Below are 7,569 nucleotides of genomic sequence, written 5' to 3' on the forward strand. Positions count from 1 at the left end.
CTGAGGCCCATTGTGGTTTGCTGGAGTCCTAAAGCTTTAGCAACAGTAATTCATGATTTAAGAAGGGGAGCCATTACATTTTCACACACAACCAGGGAGCTTTGAATTATTATTATTATTATTATTTTTTAAACCTTATTAAAATAAAATCCTTTCAAAACAGCATTTTATGCTTATTTGGGTTCTTGGGTGTCTGATCCAGTATGTACATTTGTTTGATCATCTTAAATTGGGGAAATCTAAGAATTTGAGAAGGGGGAGGGGGTAATGAATTTTACCAAGCAAATGCTAATGTCAATAAGCGTACACTGTTATACACCACAGACAGAAATACGGCCACAAGGTGGCACCATCCTGTGCCCTCTCTATATAGTGTCTGTTGTCAGACATCCATTAAGTGTAAGTAGTTCTACTTTGTTTTAGTTTTATTGCACAGTGGGGAACCCTGCAAAAAATTAATTACCTTTCCATTACAGTGGACCCCTGCATATTCACAGTTCAGATATTTTACCCCTGCTTATTCACTTTATTATTTTTTGTCCCAATCCCCTGCTTATTTGCACTTTTGTTTTTTATTTTTGTCAGGATTTTTGTTGTTTTCTTTTCCATGGCAATTATAATGAGCGGCAATTACAGAATTTGTGGCTTTTTGCTATTCGTGGCCAGGCCTCGGCCTTATCCACCACGAATAGCGGGGGTCCACTTTATTTCATTATGGGAAATTTTGGGAGGAAATGAGAACAGCTTGCAAGTCAACAAGAATTTGGAGGTTCCACTTTCATTTGCTGCTGTGCGGTTTCCACCGAAGTTATTACTTTTCACAGATTGACATGATACCAAAGGTAAATCAGGTCACCAAAAACTACTTGAATTACTTCCCTATAATTTCTGGGTGGTGGGGGTCCTACTAAAACAGTGAATTGTGGGTGGAAATGTAAAGTGAAAGAAAAAAAAAAAAAAAACATTCCTTTTTGAAATTTTTTTTTTTTTTTAGATTTTCTTCTGCTTGTAGGGTTTTGCTATACAACGCCTTAAATTTGACATCACAATGTTAAAGCTTATTGCCCTGACAAGAATGTTTGACTATCCCAACAGAAGCACAACAAGACATCTTTAAACATGCCCTTTCCTCCTTTTTTAGATGTTCACTGGAATTGTATGACATTATGTCATTGGGCAATTTAGTGTTATGAATGTACTTTGTAAACATTGCTGTGGAAAAGTGTACTGTAATCTAGAGTACTCTTACGTGCAAGTGTGTGTGTTGGGGTTCGTTTTTTTTTTTTTTTGAAGCCACGTAGAAAAATGCCACGGGAACCTTAAAAATGTTGCATTATGTCCTTCTACTCTGAATGTGAACATTTACTGTAACTATTGCTCCTTTATTCTTTCAGTTGCTATCTCAACACTGAAAAGAAACATTGACTTGATTTTTACAAATCTTATGGTTTCTGGTTTATAATTCATAATAAAGGGTAAACTGAAACTGATCAATCATCGATCTTCTCTAATTTAGCTGGCTAACGGTTATCGAGCTAGCTACTGGTTAGCTCTCAGGCTAGCTACCAACGGGTGTACATAAATGTATATCTTTGTATTGGATGCATTTTCATCATATATATTTCAATTAAAATGTCCCTGTCTGTCAATGTAATTGTAATATGATTATATGTATAGCGAGGTAGCTAGCTATTCATCTGTACACTAGTCTATTGTCGCCATTCGTTTTTGTATTGACTGTTATGTAGTGTTACTGTATCAATTTGATATAATTACATTTCCATCCGGCATGCTACATCAGAATCGTTCTTTCATGTATGACTTTATTACCATTTGATATTTATATGTAGTTATTCTTATTGTCTCTCTGAATATCAATGTCATGCACATGTAACAGGTGTGTGGATAGGGTTCAATGAAGACGCTTCAATTGACTGGTTTCCAGAATTTATTTACACCTGCAGAAGACATCACAGCACATGAATTGCCTTCTGAAGTCCTCTCTACACTACAGACGGCCAACATGTATGACGGAAGCAAAGCACAGCAGGTTCCACAGCAAATAATAAAAGAACCATGAGTAGGGGGGAAAAAAGAAAACCAAACTCAATGAGATTAAATTCACAAATACTCAAAATAACCATGAAATGATGACGTTCAAAAGTTAGGAAGCAAAATAATTATGTACAATGTTTAACTCCATTACACTTAACACCCACTGAATATGATCGAATACGAGCACCTACTACACAGTATACATCATCTAAAACATCTCAGAATACGAGGGCTCCTCATCAGAAATGCAACATTAAATGAATCTCGTGAGGATGCAGTGATATGCGAGCAACGCTTATCTCTCACCCGCTTCTGAGATGGGGTCACGCCATCAGACTCCATGAGGTCAGCAGCTTTCATTTGTGATGTTCTCAATCTTTTAGTGGGTTCTAGCAACACGCCACTCCTGTCCAAGAAACTTCACAGATCTCCTAAGGATTGAGCACTTTTGGGGGGACAGCTTCAAGGTATGCTACGTAGTCTCCCAAACACCGTCTCCAGTCATTGCAAGGCAGTTTCCTCATCACCAGCAAATCATCTAAGTAACACAGCAGACTCAGATTTGGTCTCACAAAATGCTGCTCATCATACGCATGAAGCAGACAGTTGTACTCATACAAGCCCATGGGTTTGGTCAAGGCTGAATACTTCCAATCGTCCTTTTGGAGTGGCTTGTTGTAGAACCCGGAGGTCAAATCCATCGTGCTGATCACAGTTTCCTCCCAGCTCCGCAAGACAATCCATCTGGTGAGGAAGCAGCTGGGCGTTCTTCAGTGTCCTCTTGTTCAACCAGCGAAAATCTGTACATTTGATCGCCATTCCCCCACCCCCACCCCTCATATCAAGCACCAATAGTGAGGCATTCTCATTTCCTTCTGTTCCATTCCACTCAATATTTGTTACAATTTCTGGTTTTGGCCAGGGGACACTATCCTGTCCAGCAGCCTGAATGCATTGGCAGATGAATGTGGTTCACAAACCCTTTCGCCTCCCCACAGTTAAGACGGTGGCTTGAAAAGACATCCTCGTACTGCAAAACAAGGTCAGCCATTCTCCTCTTGTAGTCTGCCGACAACTCACATGACTCACACCTGACTGTGCCGATATTGTCAGGAAACTTTCAATCGGTTCAGACCAGAGAGAACTGACAGGAAACATTCCCGACACCGTTTTCCAGTACAACTCTCATAACTTGGACCGATGCAGGATGTGCATCAGGAAGAACGAGTATGGGGACGCACATTTTACAGCCATACACTTCCATTTCCACATCAAAAGCACACTTTGGTTTGCTGCACGCCATCGAGCCAAAATAAAACATTCTGCCCATTTCCACTGTTCCACCCACATCAACACCTGTTTAGAAGAGACTGTCACTGTTGCCAAACCTGTGAATATTTCTATTCACAACTGTAGTCATTGCACATATTAGTAAACAGTCTCAGCGTCAGAAATGTTGTCATTTGGAGAGTTCTTGGTGTGACCTCTAGTGCCTCCCTCTGAATACAGGTCAGCTAGTTTACCCGAGATTGAGATTGGGGGGATTTTTTTAACAGTGCAGTTCGGTCTGGTGTGGCAAGCAAAGCGCAGTCTGTCAGACATACAGTGTGAAATTGCGGTGTGGTTTGTGTCATCACACTTTTCAACTCTCTTTTCGCTGGCGTCTATCCCGAGGGACACGCTGGAAACTCCCACCGCAATTTGGATGAGAAGTGTTGCACTGTTCCATTTTCTCCATCATCTTCTGAAACATGTCAACCATGCGACTGAGCAATCTCTCCTCCGACTGTTGCAGATTTTGAGCTACAACTGGAACGAAGGATTGGATTTTATCAAATTGCGACACACCTTGAACTTGGACTGATGCCACAGAATGGCAGGGACCGTGACACGCATGATGTTGGGCTGGCAGAGACGAGGTTGAAGGACTCGGAGTGCGAACGTCCTCAGATGCTGCCGGGCACGATGGTGGCGCACTGGGCTGCGCAGAGCTAATGGCGGCAAGGTGGCTTTTCACCTGTGCAGCACCGTAGGTTCTCCCACTGACTCTCAACTCTCTCTTATAATCATCAATTCTCAGCTGAACATCGTGTGAGGTCCACTCATGAATTGGCTTACATTTTAAGACACTGGACAACTCTGGGTCAGGGCAGTGTTTTACAAACATGAGAGCCACTTCTTCATTCATGTTCTCAGAATGCATCCCTTGTCTGCACAGGCCTTCAAGAGCAAGATCTGCTGCTTTATTCAGCCTTAACCAGTAGTCAACTGGGTTTTCAGTACGCTTGGGCAGGACAGCATAAAAGTCAGAAAGAGGGAGACATGAAGGAGTCTCACCAAAATAGTGAAGAAGAACATTGTATATCAGTTCAGGCGTCTTTTTAACATCAACTTTAGGATCACTACATAAGGCAATCTTCACAACATTCCTGGCCTTGCCCAGCAAAAGACTCATGATCTCCTTTGCCTTGTCACACACAGGAGTGGCTTGCTTCCTGAGGTGAGCCTCAGTCACGTCGATCCAGTCCTGGACCGAGTATTTGTCAGTGCCATCGCCTGTAAATGTCTGCAGGTCTCTGTCTTTGTCATTGTGTACTTGTGTACTCAGGGTAGGAGAGGCAGTCTGGCTATCAGAATTTGTGTTCACACCACCAGCTAACATTAGCTTTGCAACAATGGATTCACCAATTTGGGCACCTAAGTGCCCAACTATGTCTTTGAGGCGGTGAATAGCATCAACGTCACTGTAGGGTGTGGACGTTACGTGACACTCCCTGACAGGAGTACAACTTGGGCCCTGACACAACCCTGAATCTGCGCAACCATTGAGTGTGAACTCTGAACGTTCCAAGCCCCCACTGTCAACAATATCACTGAGCCAAGCACCTCTACCCTTGGGCAACGTAGAACTAGCGGATTTATCCATTGCTATCTTAACAATTGTTTTCAACCCTCAAATTACTGGCGTGGAGCAGAATGGAGCAGAAATAGAAATAGTATTTGTCGTACTAGAGCGGCTCCAACAACCGGAGACAAATTCCTTGTCTGTTTTTGGACATACTTGGCAAATAAAGATGATTCTGTTTCTGAAATTCAGTGATTGTCTTTTTTAGCAGTGAACCCTAAACCACAGTCTTTCATAAACCTGACCGTACAAAAGTCTCGAAGAGTGGATCAGGACAGAAGCGCAGCATATCCACAGTGACGATGATGACCATGAGACCCAAAAGGTGGAGAGGGTTCACTGAAGACGCTTCAATTTACTTGTTTCCAGAATATATTTACTCCTGCAGAAGACATTACAGGACATTAATTGACTTCGTAAGACCTTTCTGCACACGTCTGCTCCTCCGAGCCAGCAACATGGCAATATGAGGGAAGAACGGAGGAGCTACGGAAGGCCAATATCAAGTTGATATTAATATATGAAATAAATGGTGAAATTGCAATGAAACAATGCCGATATAGCTACCCGCATATAAATGTAAATATATCAAATTGAAACAGAATTATACAGTATTACATTGTTATACAGACCATATCATGGAAAAGTTTATTTCCATAATTCAATTGAAAACGTTAAACTTTCATAGATTCAGGGCCCACAATTTAAGCAATTTCTAGTATTTATGTGTTTATTTTTACATAATTTGGCTTAAAGCTCATAAAACCCACAAAATCAGGAATTCCAAAAATTAGAATAATGTGAAGAAATCACCATTTACGTCTCAGTCTTTCTAGAAAAAAATAAAAAATTAGGGTGACATTAAATCAATCAAAATATGGTCCTTTCAAAATCTTCAATACTTGGTTGGCAATCCCTTTGCTTGAATCATTGCCTCGATGCGCCGCGGCATTGAGGCAATCAGCCTGTAGCATCGCCTGGGAGTTATGGAAGCCCAGATTTCCTGGTTGCTTGCTGTCAGTTCTTCTTTGTTTTTGGGTCTGGTGCCCCTCATTTTCCTCTTGATAGATTCTCAATGGGGTTTAGAGCAGGCGGGTTTGCTGGCCAGTCAAGCACTGTGATGGCATGGGCATCAAACCAGGTTTTGGTGCTTCTGGCAGTATGGGCAGGGGCCAGGTCCTGCTGGAAGATGAAATCTGCATCTCCATACAGATCCTCAGCAGAAGGAATCATGAAGTCCTCTAAAACATTCTGGTATACTGTTGCGGTAACCTTGGATTTAAGGTAGCTGAGTTTACCAACACCTGCGCTGGACATTGGACCCCAAATCATGACCGACTGTGGATATTTCATACTGGAGCTCAGCTTGGGTTCTGTTCTTCACCCATCTTCCTCCAAACAGTTGGACCTTGATTCCTGAATGAAAGGCACACTTGACTTTCATCGAAAAAGAGGACCTTGGACCACTGGCCAACTGTCCAGTCCTTCTTCTCCTTGGCCCAGTTGAGACACTTCCTACGTTGGCTCAGAAGTGGCTTGACCCGCGTCTAAATGTGGTGTTTTTTAAAGCTGTGACTCCCGCCTCATTCCACTCTTTCTGGATCTTTGCTAGATTCTAGAATCTTCTCTGTTTGATATTCTGCTGAAGCCCATGGTCTCTTTTGCTGGTGCATCTTCTTCTGCCACATTTTGTCCTTCCACTAGACTTTCCATTGATATGCTTGGACACAGCACTCGAGGAACTTTTGTGGCTTACCCATCCTATGGAGGGTAACAATGATGATCTTCTGGCCAGTTGTCAAGTCTGCAGTCTTCCCCATACTGAACCCAACTGAGACAATTGAACCAAACCAAAGCCATTTAATGACACCTGGGGAAACCTATGCAGGTGCTTTGAGTTTAGGAGAGGATTAGTGTGTGACACTCAGTTGAAAACATTTATGGCCTGCAAAATTTGGGCTGATTTATTCACAGTATTCAAATTTTTTGAATTCCTGATTTCGTGGCACGGTGGGCGACTGGTTAGAGCGTCTGCCTCACAAATGTTCAGGTCAACTATTACTACAAAATGTAGATTTTTGGTAAGAAAAATGAAAAATTAACTCAGATGGAAAAGTCATGTGACACTGACATCGTAGTTTTTACCAAGCAGATAATGAGCGCAAACTCCTTCCTATGCTACTTAGTGCTCATATTTGTATGGGGACTGCTATAATGTGCTGTCATGTATCAACCAGCATTTGTCCTCAGTTCATTTTGCATTTCAGCGACAGAATTCATGTCCTTCTTCTGTATGTGATGGATTGTTCTAGTCATCGCGAAATTTGCCGCAACAGGGGAAAAACACTTCGGGCCTGATTTGCAAAAAATGGGCACAAACAGGATTTCATCTGGAAAACATGCACAACCGCCACACAGTTCATTTTGGGAAAAGAAAATACAAAAACATGAATTTAGTAGGCGGCACGGTAGTCGACTGGTTCGAGCGTCTGCCTCACAGTTCTGCGGACCGGGGTTCAATCCCCGGTCCCTCCGGTGTGGAGTTTGCATGTTCTCCCCGTGCCTGCCTGGGTTTTCTCCGGGCACTCCGGTTTCCTCCCACATCCCAA

This window comes from Phycodurus eques, chromosome 9 (assembly GCF_024500275.1).
Source record: "Phycodurus eques isolate BA_2022a chromosome 9, UOR_Pequ_1.1, whole genome shotgun sequence".
NCBI classification, from domain to species: Eukaryota; Metazoa; Chordata; class Actinopteri; order Syngnathiformes; family Syngnathidae; genus Phycodurus; species Phycodurus eques.